The following is a 14,215-nucleotide window of genomic DNA, read 5'->3' on the forward strand; positions in this document are numbered from 1 at the left end:
TAAGGCTGGAAGGGTCTGCTCAGCAGAAATATATCATACAAATGTTTTGCCGTTTGATGCAATAAATCATTAAACGCTCTATGGTGTTAATTGGCCGGTTGGAGATGTGGGCACATAGCCTGGCGCTTCTGACTTCTCCATTCTTTGAAGATGCTGACTTCACAAACACTCAAATCCTACTAATTTGCTTAGAAAATCCACACATAAGAAGTATACTGCTGAAAAGCTAGCCTACAGTAAGTATATCTCGTAAGAAGGCAATGTAATATTTCAACCTGTACAATAAAATGAACACATTAGTTGTAATTATTGGTGAATGGTATCAAAGGCGTAGCTAGGGGTTTAGCACAGGGGGGGGGGGGGGCAAAACATATCTCAGTGGGCCCCAACCCAGTGGCCCCTTCTAATGCATGTTTACAACTGAAGAGGCACATTCTAATTATATACCAGCCATCATCCCTGTATATAACCCACATCATCCCTGTATATAGCCCCACCATCCCTGTATATAGTCCCATCATCCCTGTATATACCAGCCATTATGCCTGTTTATAACCCCCATCATCCCTGTATATACCAGCCATCATCCCTGTATATAACCCCTATCATCTCTGTATATACCAGCCTGGCTAGTATATACAGGTAAGATGGGGGTTATAAACAGGGATAATGGCTGGTATATACAGGCATCATGGGGATTATATACAGCGATGATGGGGGTTATATAAAGGGATGATGGCTGGTATACACAGGGATGATGGGGGTTAATGCAGGGATGATGGCTGGACTACCCATCATCCCTGTATATAACAACCATCATCCCCGTATATAACAACTATAATCCCTGTATATACTAGCCAGGCTAGTATTTGCAGGGATGATGGCTGGAACATACGGGGATGATGGGGCTTATATACGGGGATGATGGCTGGTATAAAAAGGGATGATGGTGGTTATGTAAAGTGATCATGTCTGGACTAGCCATTATCCATGTATATAACCCCCATCATCCCTGTATACAACCAAATCATCTCTTTATATATACCAGTCATCATCCCTGTATGTAATCCCCATCATCCTTGTATATACCAGCCATCCTTCCTGTATATTACCCTCATCATCCCTGGCTGGTATATACCGAGATGATGGTGTTTTTATACAGGAATGATGGCTGGTAAATACATGGATGATGGCTGGTATATACAGGGATGATGGTGGTTATATATGGGAATGATGGGGCTTATATGCAGGGATGATGGGTAGTCCAGCCATCATCCCTACATTAACCCCCATCATCCTTGTATGAAAGCCATTATCCCTGTATACAAACCCCATCATCTCTATATCCATTCATTATTGAGGAAGGGTTCTTGCTCACCCTCTCTTCTAACACTCTCTTCTTTTCCTCTCTGGCGGGCAGCATTAGAGGCTAGATTGAAAAGTATTGTGGTGACGGGGTGGCCATGGTGGTCATGGCAGGGGCAGCGGGAGCAGCAGCCATGGCCAGGGCGGCGGCGGTCCCCACCATCTCAATGGGCCACTATACCCTGCCCCCCTGCTAGCTACGCCACTGAGCGGTATAGAAAATACTATAAGGGCAAGATGGGACAACCCGTTTAAGAGACTGTAATCTATTGTGGAACCTGGCAGCAAGTGTTCAATTTCCCTCCAACGCCACTGCAGGGGAAATGAAGTATTACACCATATACATTCAAATCAATAGGCTGTCTATGCAATGCACAATTATGCCAGGTCCTCCAGAGGGAAAGACGCTTTTTGTAGCCATGCTCCGTTCTGGGTAAGTTGAATTCTCTGACACCCCTTTAAGCATTAATTGCCACCAACTGGACGCACTATCTTATGTTGCCCTCAAGAACTGAAGTAATCGGGGGCAGTATAACATTTCACAGCCCCCCACCCGATATGATTGTTATGGAGTCCTACCTATGGCTAGCTTCATTTTATTTATATATCTGTCCAATTTCATGAAGTTTTGGTGATCAGGGAAATAAGAAAAGTTATTAAACGACAATTCACAGCAACAACCAGAAACATCATCTGAGACCCTTATATTTGAATGTATTTTCTATAACATTATTATAATTTCTTATGAGCAGGAAAATCCCATCTCTGAATATATTCCTTCATACATATGTATATGTGCACTGATTGAAGCAGCTTTATTATACTGTACATACATCAGATACACTAATATGAATCACATTATAGGCGCACACAGGCTATCAGCGCCACCACTAGGTACTTAAATAAACCCCTGTACAACATCTTAGGCTTCGTTCACATCTGCGTTAGGGTCCCGTTCTGGCGTTCCATCGGAAGCTTCCCATCAGAACGGGACCCAGACTGAAACAAACAAGAACCATAGGTTTCTGTTTGCACCACCATTGATTTTAATGGTGATGGATCCGGTGCCAATGGTTTCCGTTTGTCACTGTTGTGCAAGGGTTCCATAGTTTTGATGGAATGAATAGCGCAGTCGACTATGGTATTGATTCCGTCAAAACGACGGAACCCTTGCACAACTGAGACAAACGGAAACCATTGGCATCAATGGTGATTCAAACGGAAACCTATGGTTTCCGTTTGTTTCAGTCAGGGTCCCTTTCTGACGGAAAGCTCCAACGGAACGCCAGAATGGGACCCTGGTGCAGATGTGAACAAAGCCTTATATAGTGTGGATCTGTATATACATAGAAATTAAGGGGAAGCCGCTGCAGGGGCAATGGTCAAGTGACAGCAAATTCCCCCAAGAAAAAGCAGTTGATTGCCAGGGCTCACAGTACATAGAAGCTGCAGAATCCCACTCACAGCTGAATCCGCCAGTAAGCTACTTTGACGGCTCGGTCTGCAGCAGTTCACTAGTGGTCCTAATAAAAGTTAATTACTAAAGTTATTTTAACATAAAATAAATGCAGGTGTACATAGCCTGTAAGCCAAGCCAGAGTCTCATCCAACAGTCTGACACTGTGAACCCTACTTGGATAAGCTTCAAAGTTTGTAGGGAAATGCCTCATTGACAAATGGAATGATAGCACCCATTTGTCAATTTATTTATACATTTCCGGGAAGAATAAAAGAGGAGTGGTACAATCAGACATCTAAGAATTGTTATTCCATGGGGAATATAAATAGTAAAACAGACATATCAGGAGAACTAACAGGCCGTCTTTAAGTTGTTTGATTTGTTATGCTTCATGCCAGTGGTGTAACTACTGCCGTAGCAGCCACGACGTCCGCTATGGGGCCTGTAGCATGAGGGGCACGTGCCACCCTCCTTCACGGGCCCCCCCCCCCCATGCCTGGTGGCGCCACTAGCAACCGCTGTGGCTGCTAGAGCGTTAGCGACGCCACATTCAATAGTATCTGCATCCAGGGGCGTAGCTAAAGGCTCATGGGCCCCGATGCAAAAGTTCTTATTGGGCCCCCCCCCCCGCAAACTCCTCATGGCCGACGGTCCGCAGCTTTCAGCTGCATCGCTGGATCTCCTATGTGACACAACAATGCAGCACTAGCAGCCGGGACGTCACTAAGGCTGGGTTCACACACCCTATTTACGGACGTAATTCGGGCGTTTTAGCATTGAATTACGTCCGAAAATGCGGCTCAAAAGCGTTGGCAAACATCTGCCCATTCATTTGAATGGGTCTTACGATGTTCTGTGCCGACGGTCATTTTTTTTACGCGCCGCTGTCAAAAGGCGGCGCGTAAAAAAGATGCCCGCGTCAAAGAAGTGCCTGTCACTTCTTCAGACCTAAATGGAGCCGTTTTCCATGGACTTCATGGAAAAACAGCTCCAATTACGTCCGTAATGGACGCAGCGAAAGACGCCTGCACATGCCATTACGGCTGAAATTACGGTGCTGTCTTCTCCTGAAAACAGCACCGTAATTTCAGCCGTAGCGGACGCTGCCGTGTGAACATACCCTCAGGGCTTAAAATGTCAGGGGAAATAGCCCCAATACATATGTGTACGCCCCCAAAAAAAAATTGTGTATATGAGACAGCACAGCATATCTATAGCACTACGACCCTATCAACTATGGATAGGATTGGCTCAGCAGACAGTATCACACATGATAGGATTAGATACAGTGGCTGAGGAGACAGTATCACACATGATAGGATTAGATATAGGGCCCAGCAGACAGTATCACACATGATTGGATTAGATATAGGGCCCAGCAGACAGTATCACACATGATCGGATTAGATACAGTGGCTCGGAAGGCAGTATCACACATGATAGGATTAGATACAGCGGCTCAGCAGACAGTATCACACATGATAGGATTAGATACAGTGGCTCAGCAGACAGTATCACACATGATAGGATTAGATAGAGTGGCTCAGCAGACAGTAACACACATGATAGGATTAGATACAGTGGCTCAGCAGACAGTATCACACATGATAGGATTAGATACAGTGGCTCAGCAGACAGTATCACACATGATTCGATTAGATATAGGGCCCAGCAGACAGTATCACACATGATTGGATTAGATATAGGGCCCAGCAGACAGTATCACACATGATAGGATTAGATACAGGGCTCAGCAGACAGTATCACACATGATTGGATTAGATACAGGGCTCAGCTCGCTGACATTGCGGCTCCAGCGTTGGACCCAGGAAAGGTAAGAATAAAAATGCTGCTTCTTTATGTGTTACTGATTATTTTTGTGTGTTTGTGTTTTTTTACAGGTTCGGTTGTTGGACTTCGGATTCGAGGACTTCAATGACGCCGTTTTTTTATTCTCAATAAAATGGTTAATGGGGGTTGTGTTTTTTTATTTCAATAAAATATTTTTTCTATGTGCTTGTATCTTTTTAAACTTTATTATCATCGCCTTAGTAATGGCCGCTGGCTGATTGACAACGTCCATTACTAAGGCGGGGCTTAATGTTAGCCGGTGCAAAGGCCAACACTAACCCCCATTATTACCCCGGTAGCCACCGCCACCAGGGGTACTGGGAAGAGCCGGGTACGAACCAGTACATGACCATCTGCAGTGATGGTCAGGCACCGGGGCGGCCGCAGGCTGGTAGTATTAGGCTGGGGAAGGCCAAAAACAGTGTCACCTACCACCCTGGTAATGCTGCCTGCTGCTGCTGTGTTGTATCTGGCTGGTTATGAAAATTGGGGGGGGACCCGACATCGTTCTTTCCAATTATTTTTTATTTAATTTTTTTGTAAATGACGTGGGGTCCCCCCCATTTTTCATAACCAGCCAGATACAATAAAGCAGCAGCAGCCTAGCATTACCAGGGTGGGAAGGGCCACTGTATCTGGCCTTTCCCCTCCTGATACTACCAGCCTGCGGCCGCCCCAGTGGCCGGCCATCACTACAGATGGTCAGGTACTGGATCGTACCCGGCTCTTCCCAGCACCCCTGGTGGCGGTGGGTACCGGGGTAATAAAGGGGGTTAGTGTTCGCCTCTGCATCGGCTAACACTAAACCCCGCCTTAGCAATGGATGCTGTCAATCAGCCGGCGGCCATTACTAAGGCGGTAGTAATATAGTTTAAAAAAAACAACAACATAGAAAAAATACTTTATTGAAATAAAAAAAAACACACAACCCTCATTAACCATTTTATTGATAATAAAAAAAAAGCCGCCATCGAAGTAGTCCTGGAATCCGACGTAGTCCAATGACCGAACCTGTAAGAAAACACACCAAAAAAACCGATTAGTAACACATGTGTTAGGCTTAGATACATGGCCCATGTGTGATACTGTCTGTGGGACCCTGTATCTAAGCCTACCACAAGGTAGGCTTAGATACAGGGTCCAGCAGACCGTAATCTTATATAGTATAAGATTACTGTGTGCCGGGGCCCTGTATCTAAGGCTACAGTGTGGTAGGCTTATATACAGGGCCCATCAGACAGGATCACACATGGGCCATGTATCTAAGCCTACCATGTGATTGGCTTAGATACAGGGCCCAGCAGACAGGATCACACAATCTGTTATCCTGTCTCATGGGCCCCCTAAGCCTGCTAAATCGTCGGCTTAGGGGTTGTGCAGTCCCTAAACATTGATGGCCTATCCACAGGATAGGCCATCAATAGCTGATGTGTCGGGGTCCGTCTCCTGGGACCCGCCAATCAGATGTTTTGAATGGGCCGCAGCACTCGTACGAGAGCTGCTTCCCCTTCATTTCACTACTCGCTCACACTGTGAATCGCTGACACCGATTCACAGTGTGACAGGAATAAAGGGGAGCAGCTCTCGTACGAGTGCTGCGGCCCCTTCAAAACAGCTGATTGGCAGGTCCCAGGAGTCGGACCCCGCCAGTCAGGGCTACTAATCTTACCTTCCTCTTCAGCCGCGGCGGTAGTTCTGTCGTCTCGATGTTGTGCGCGGCGCATAGCGCTGTGACGTCATGTGCTGCGCACACCGCTTGACGTCCGGACCTCTGCTGCGATCCGGAACCAGGAAGGTAAGTACAGTCTGTTACTATAGTAACAGGGTGCCCGTGTCCCGAGTTACTATAGTAACTTTTTATTGATGTGGTGCGGGGGGCTGTGGGCCCCCCTGGCTTCAGGGCCCGGTCGCAATTACGACCGCTGCGACCCCTATAGCTACGCCAGTGTCTGCATCCTCACACGTCTGTACATGTTCACACATGGTGGTCACAGTAAAGTTGTTGCTAGGCAACCATAACTCACACAGAATACATTAAGATGGGAAGGGTCTTCAAAGGAGGAAAAAAAAGATTCCGCAAAGATGTGTACTACTAATGATAGTGTATGTTTATATGTGTGTGTGTGTGTGTGTGTGTGTGTATGTGTGTGTGTGTGTGTGTGTGTGTGTGTGTGTGCATGTGTGTTTATGTGTATGTGTATGTGCGTGTGCGTGTGTGTGTGTGTGTGTGTGTGTGCGTGTGAGTTACTCTTTTAAATATGTAAAAACTGTGAAAAATAAATGAAAAAACATCCATCTTTTAGAATCTAACATTTCCGATCAAATATTTAAGGACCTCCTGATGGAATGAGAAATCTTTTTAAGACTTTACCACGTGTCATGACAAAACAACAGGATAGTTGCCCTGAATGCAATATATCATTATATGCCATCGTATACTGTGCAGCCATGCTACTGGGGTTGTATAATGTACATGAGTGTTGTCTGTTATTGCGGGCCAGCCCCATTGATTTGAATTGGGAAGAGTTGCATTACCACATACAACCTCTTGATAACAGGGGCGCTATTCTGCAACCTCTTTTCTCAGACAACTCCTTTAAGTCACCATGGAGCCATAGGTTACCCCAGTACTAAACTAAATATATTACATGAATTGTCTTGTAGCGCTTTTAAAGATGTTTTTAATAGCAGAGTCGATTTTTAATCCTTTTTTTGGAAGCAAAGGAATGCAGGACATTACTATGAATTGAATGTGCAGGACATGAAGACGGAAGCATGTGGAATAGCAAAGAGAAGTTAATGGATTAACACTTTTAACCTTACATCACTGAACACAAGAAACCCCGTTTGAAGATTAAGAAACAATGATTACTATTTGCATAATTTATTCATGATATGTAAATGAGGGGAGCTGTATGGTTCACTGAGTGTCTTCAGCTCAAGTTAAGAGCACCATAAAAACAGACAGAGAATCGTTCTGTTACTGGAATTATTCAATGTGATACGCTGAAGGAATTCATTACCACCTCCCCAGTCCAGATCCGGGATGTATATCACAGACCCCAGTACGGAATACATGCGAAAATCTCCTCGATGTAGAAGTAGTACATTGATTACAAAGAGTACAGCGGTGCCGTTCACGTGACGAAGAGTTGTGTTGTCATGAAGGAAGACTATGCAACTAGACTTCCGGTCCCCGCCAGCGCTGTAAAAATCTATTAAAATCTCACAATCGGCATGACGGGGGACCGTAATGTATATTAGCGAGTGTAGTCACATACTGCAGTGAGTACACTGCTAATACTTTTCGCTCCCCACATAACCCCTCTAAGCGGTGAAGGTACCCTAGTGGCAGACCCTGAGATTGCAATGGGTTCCATGGAGAATGGGGGCCCCAGCTTAGGTTGGCTATTTCCATTTATCAGTGGGGGTATCAGCAGTGTGATTTTTTTGTAGGGGGAATCTCTTCATCAGCCTAAAGATCATGCAACCCAAATGTTGGTATAGTGCCAACTGTGTACATGTCATAGAGGCAGAGCATATGGCTACTATGGGGCCCCTGCGGCGAGTGGGCAGAAACCAGGTTGGCTAAATCCCTTATTTTAATAGTGGGTAGGAGCCTGTGCTGGAATCTCCCTCTCCACAGGTGCTACAATGTTAACACACAAAGGGGTTGGGAAAGATTATGGAAAGGAGATGGGGCAAACAGGCATCAAGTCCACCTGCCCCTGATTAGGGTTGAGGTGGGCTACGGAAAGGGCATCGTCCTTGCTGGAAAACCCCTTTAAATATTGTGTGAATCAATCTGTCAAATGTATGACAAAATATCATATAGATACTTCTGTACCATAATATAGTATATATAACAAAGTGAAAGGGACCGCCACAAAATATTTATACTCTCAGACACTTGTAAATAATGAGGTTATGTATATTTTATCTCTGAATTCTAGTCCTGATAACAGAGAACAACAGATTGCATGAAGCTGTACATCCCATGTGGGTAAGAGAGGCTTATGCTTCACATCTATTGAAATATGTGATGCTATTATCTCAACATTGCAATACACGGAATCTGTTGTCACCTGTTCTATCAGCCGTTCCTGCATCTATTATACGCAGGTCATAGATCATAAATATGGAGATGGTTCAGCATGGTGTCACATACACGACTGGGAGAGCGCAAGCAAATCATTCTAGAAATATTGCAGCTGCGGTAAGATTTTCCATAGGATACCAGATAGGCAAAGACACATTTTTGCATATGAATAACAATTTAATATCTATCACATATCTATCTATTCATCAATCTAATTATTTTCTCTCTCTTATCTATCTATCTATCTATCTATCTATCTATCTATCTATCTATCTATCTATCTATCTATCTATCTATCTATCTATCTATCTATCTATCTATCTATCTATCTTATCTATCTATCTATCTATCTATCTATCTATCTATCTATCTATCTATCTATCGATCTATCTCATATCTATCGATCTATCTCATATCTATCTATCTATCTATCTATCTATCTATCTATCTATCTATCTATCTATCTATCTATCTATCTATCTATCTATCTATCTATCTATCTATCTATCTATCTATCTATCTATCTATCTATCTATCTATCTATCTATCTATCATCTCATATCTATCTATCTATCTATCTATCTATCTATCATCTCATATCTATCTATCTATCTATCTATCTATCTATCTATCTATCTATCTATCTATCTATCTATCTATCTATCTATCTATCTATCTATCTATCTATCTATCTATCTATCTCATATCTATCTATCTATCTATCTATCTATCTATCTATCTATCTATCTATCTATCTATCTATCTATCTATCTATCTATCTATCTATCTATCTATCGATCATAGATAGGACACAGATACCATTGAATCCTATGGCAGAGCAGGCAGGTATCTCCCTCCCTTGCATTGCCATTTACTAGGCTACAGGCCACGTTTGGCTTGCAGCCTATCAGGCGCAGGGTCAGGATCCCTGTGGAGGCAAGCGTGATGATGTCACTGGATCATGCCGGTCTACACAAGGATCCCGTCAGCGTTGATGCTTTGGAGCAGCTCCATTTGTAGCGGGAACGGGGCCTAGGTGAACGCGGGAACGATTTTTTGGTTTATTTGTTTGGGGGGGGGAGCGATCTACAGGAGGCAGTATGGCACTATCTACACAGGCGCTGTATGGCATGGTGGAGGTGGGGAGCACTACCTATAGGGGGGCTGAATGGCACTATCTATGAGGGAGAGGTGCTATCTACAGGGGGGCTTATGGCACTATCTACAGGGGGGGCTGTATGGCACTACCTACAAGGTGGAGGTGGGGGCCCTATCTGCAAGGGGGAAATGGGGCACTATCTACAAGGGGGGCTGTATGGCACTATCTGCCAGGGGGAGGTGGGGGCACTATCTATAGGGGCGGCTGTATGGCACTATCTGCATGGGTGAGGTGGGGGAACTATCTACAAGGGTGGCAGTATGGCACTATCTACAAGTGGGAGGTGGGGAGCACTATCTACAAGGGGAGATTAGGGGCACTATCTACAAGGGGGGCTGTATGGCACTATCTACAGGGGCTGTATAGCACTATCTACAAGGGAGAGGTGGGGGTCCTATCTTCAGGGGGCTGTATGGCACTATCTACAGGGGGGCTGAATGGCACTATCTACAAGCAGGAGGCGCTATCTATGGGGGGGTTGTATGGCACTATCTAAAGGGGGGCTGTATGGCACAATCTACAGGGGGGCTGTATGGCACTATCTACAATGGTGGTGGTATGGCACTATCTACAAGGGGGAGGTGGGGGCACTATCTACAGGGGGGCTGTATAGCAGTATCTTTAAGGTGGATGCGGGGCACTATCTACAGGTGGGCTGTATGACACTATCTAAAAAGGGGGAGGGGGGAGAACTATATACAGGGGGACTGTAAGCCACTATCTAAAAGGGGGAGGTGGGGGGAACTATCTACAAGGGAGAGGTAGGGGCATTATCTACAAGGGGAAGTACGGCATTATCTACAAGGGTGAGCTGGGGGGCACTATCTACACGGGGAAGGTTGGGGCAATATCTACATGGGGCACTATCTACAGTGGGGCTGTATGGCACTCCCTACAAGGGGGAGGTGGGGGCACTATCTACACGGGGAAGGTTGGGGCAATATCTACATGGGGCACTATCTACAGTGGGGCTGTATGGCACTCCCTACAAGGGGGAGGTGGGGGCACTATCTACAGGGGGGGGGGCTGTATTTCACTGTCTGCAAGTGGGAGGGGGCACTATCTACAGGGGGGAAGGATGGCACTATCTATAAGTGGGGTGTGAAACTATCTACACAGGGGCTGTATAGCACTGCCTACAGGGGGGCTGTATGGCACAATCTACAGGGGGGCTGTATGACAGAATGTACAGGGGAAGCTGTATTGCAGAATCTTCAGGGGGCCACTATCTACAGGGGGCCACTATCTACAGGGGGCCACTATCTACAGGGCGACACCATCTACAAGAGTGGCTGTGTGTGGCTCCCAGGGGAGGGGGCCCCAGTCTTTACTAATTACGCCCTGATTGTGAGTATGAGGGCAAACGATCTTTAAAACGATTGTTTGTCCCCATACCGTTTGCATCTTGTTGGCAGCACACCCCTTTTTATACAGAGAGATGTGCTGCCGACAAAAGATCATTTTTAGGCAGCATAAAAGATCTGAACAGCTAACAAACAAGCATTTGCGTTTGCACTAGATCAGCAGATTCCGAAGACTGATATAAATAACGGAATAGTTGTCTTTGGAGGAAATGCGGTAAATTCCTCAGAAGTTTCCGATCTCGCACCTCAAAAGAACTTTGAAATTCCCTCATTCATCTTTCAGTACTTTTATTTCCATGTATGCACCTTGACAATTCCAGACCCTTCCAGAAGAATCCACATAACCTCTTGGCAGCTTTTCCTGAGCTGGGGGTCTAAGAACCATAGGTGTTAGTGTGATGTCTCGCTATATATGAGGTAGGGCTTTACAGAAATGAGCCCCATGATGTATTCCTTCCCTGAGTCTATCAGAGATTCTCAGTCATGTATATATTAAGAAGATCATAGGTCTGCAGAGTTTTATTGATTTATCTAGAATTTCACATTCCGGAGCCTGGGGTGGTACATATTGTATGATTATTCTGTATGGGTTTTCAACTGATCAATTAGAAATGAAATAGTAAAGTAATTATGTCCTTGTTCCATCTATTAGGCAGGTTAATGTTTTAAGATCCATTGTGCCTCTAGGGGGCATCACTGAGAAATTATAATCAGTGTGATATAGATGCGGCTTCCACGTGACTGCTTCTTGAGTTTATATGTAAGTCCCAAATAGCAAAAAGCTGCAGTCATTGGTTGAAGGGAAACGCCAGTGAAAACCATAGTTTCCCATGTGAATTTCGGTCCTTAATAATGATGTCTGATGCCACTGCCGTCTCTTGTAGGTTTCTAAATAATCAAATACCAGGGTGAATGTGCCAGGGTTGTTGCATAGCAACAATCCAGGAATGTGCTGGGTGACAACTGCAAGTGTTCTTATGTGTTCTGTTGTTGTCATTGCAGCTCCTTCAGATGTCTTCTGGTTTTCTGTAGATGATACAAGCCTATTGCTAACCAGTCATCTCTGCTTCTCCCTGCAAAAGGCTGAAGTTTGCACAATTCATGTGACATGCATGCTGCTGCATAGGGCACAGTCTGCCGCCTCTCCTGTGCCTTAAACCTGCATCTTTGTCTGTCTAACATTCTGCTCACAATTTGAAGTTATCTATATACTGTATATACCTATAGCTTCTGAAAGGTGTTATCTGGTCATACCACCCTATGTTATGCCTGGGTAAGGTATTATGGGACTCAATTGCTAAAAAGCCACATATTATAATTTATAAGCATTCTGTGTAGGCCTTGAGTCATCCTCTTCTGTTAAGATATCTTAGTTATATCTGTTTCTGGGAAAGCTGGGTGACAAGAATCTGTAGTAAGTAGGAAGATCTGCCATTCAGGATTTAGGGAAGCTGGGCTATGTGGGAGCTGTAATGACGGCCATATTAGTTATCACCCATCTTTTCCAGCAATGTGGGATTTTTCTATTACTGGGAAGTGCTATGTAATGTGCATATAATTAATTTAGGAAATGAGTCCCTTTTATTCTTCTGCTGCCTCGCTAACCTTGGTTTCTGAAACTGCTGCCAGGCTGACTCATTATAGACGCATTTCTATTTCCCATTCAGATGACTTTGTTCCCATTATCTGGTTCTGTTATTATTACATTCTAATCAAGGCGTTCAGTATTAAGTACGGTATAAACTATCAAATTGCTCTCTCTAAAATTTTCCCTTGCAAGAGATTTTGTTACAGTGTTCTAATTAGTGGCTGCTTATCATTGCATTTAATTACTGAAAATTTGCATATCTGATGTGAGCACTTCAAAGTAGAAACATACGGAGCCCAGAAAGCTCAGGATCGGGATTACCAATAATTGTTATATTGATGCATTAGCTGTAAACAACCTGTTAAAGGTTCATGTAAGGGAAACACAGTATTTCTGTACACTAATAGAATAAAGTCTATGTTATCAAGGTAGATACAAATAATAGATCATTTATCTAATTTTTAAAAAATCTAAAGTGAAGTAACTTTAAAAATATTCTTAATTAAAAATCTCTTACCGTTTTGTGAATACAGCTCCTATGCTGACCTATGCATCTCCATGGTAATAGACAACAAATAAACCCTGTGTAGTTTGATTCTAAAGTAACACTCCCAACTATCTTCCTACTTCACCCTAACATAAATTTGGTAGAGGATACATGGGAGTATGATTGCAGGATCAGACTACACTGGGTTTGTTTGTAGTCTGTTACCATGGAGACAAATAGATCTGCACAGCAGCTGTAGACACAACATGGTAGGAATTTTTAAAGAAGATTATTTGCAATGTTCCTTAATTTGTCATTTTAGGTGCATTGGGACAATACAAAGGATTGGTTCTGTCTTGCTAATTCCTGACTTACAATCCGTTGACAACGCACTGGCTATGAACCAGAATCCGCACCCGCCACCAATCAGTGAAATCTCTCTAAAGACCACGACCTGGGATTCCCACCAGGAAAGTTCATACCTCCTTGGAGGGGTAAGAGTGAAGAATAAGGAGTTTTCTTAGACTCCACTTAGAGGATCCACTTCCCCGGTGTGAAGCGTAACACCTACAATGGATATGAAGAGAGGGATGGGAGGTACAACCTTCGGTTTTAGGTTGTTGAAGATGTGGTGGAGTAACCCATCACCAGGGGTGCCACAAATGTATTTTTTGCTTGGGTACCTCCTTCCTGTATGTATAACTTTGTATTTTCACCATTAGTGACTGATCTCCTATATACGGAATATGACCTCACTGAGTATTTTTGACATTCAATACGAAATTTCATCTCTGTTCACTGTGAGATCTTAAATATAGCCAAGACTTCACATTTCTGCGCTCT

The sequence above is a fragment of the Rhinoderma darwinii genome, chromosome 8, assembly GCF_050947455.1.
Source record: "Rhinoderma darwinii isolate aRhiDar2 chromosome 8, aRhiDar2.hap1, whole genome shotgun sequence".
Taxonomy (NCBI): Eukaryota; Metazoa; Chordata; class Amphibia; order Anura; family Rhinodermatidae; genus Rhinoderma; species Rhinoderma darwinii.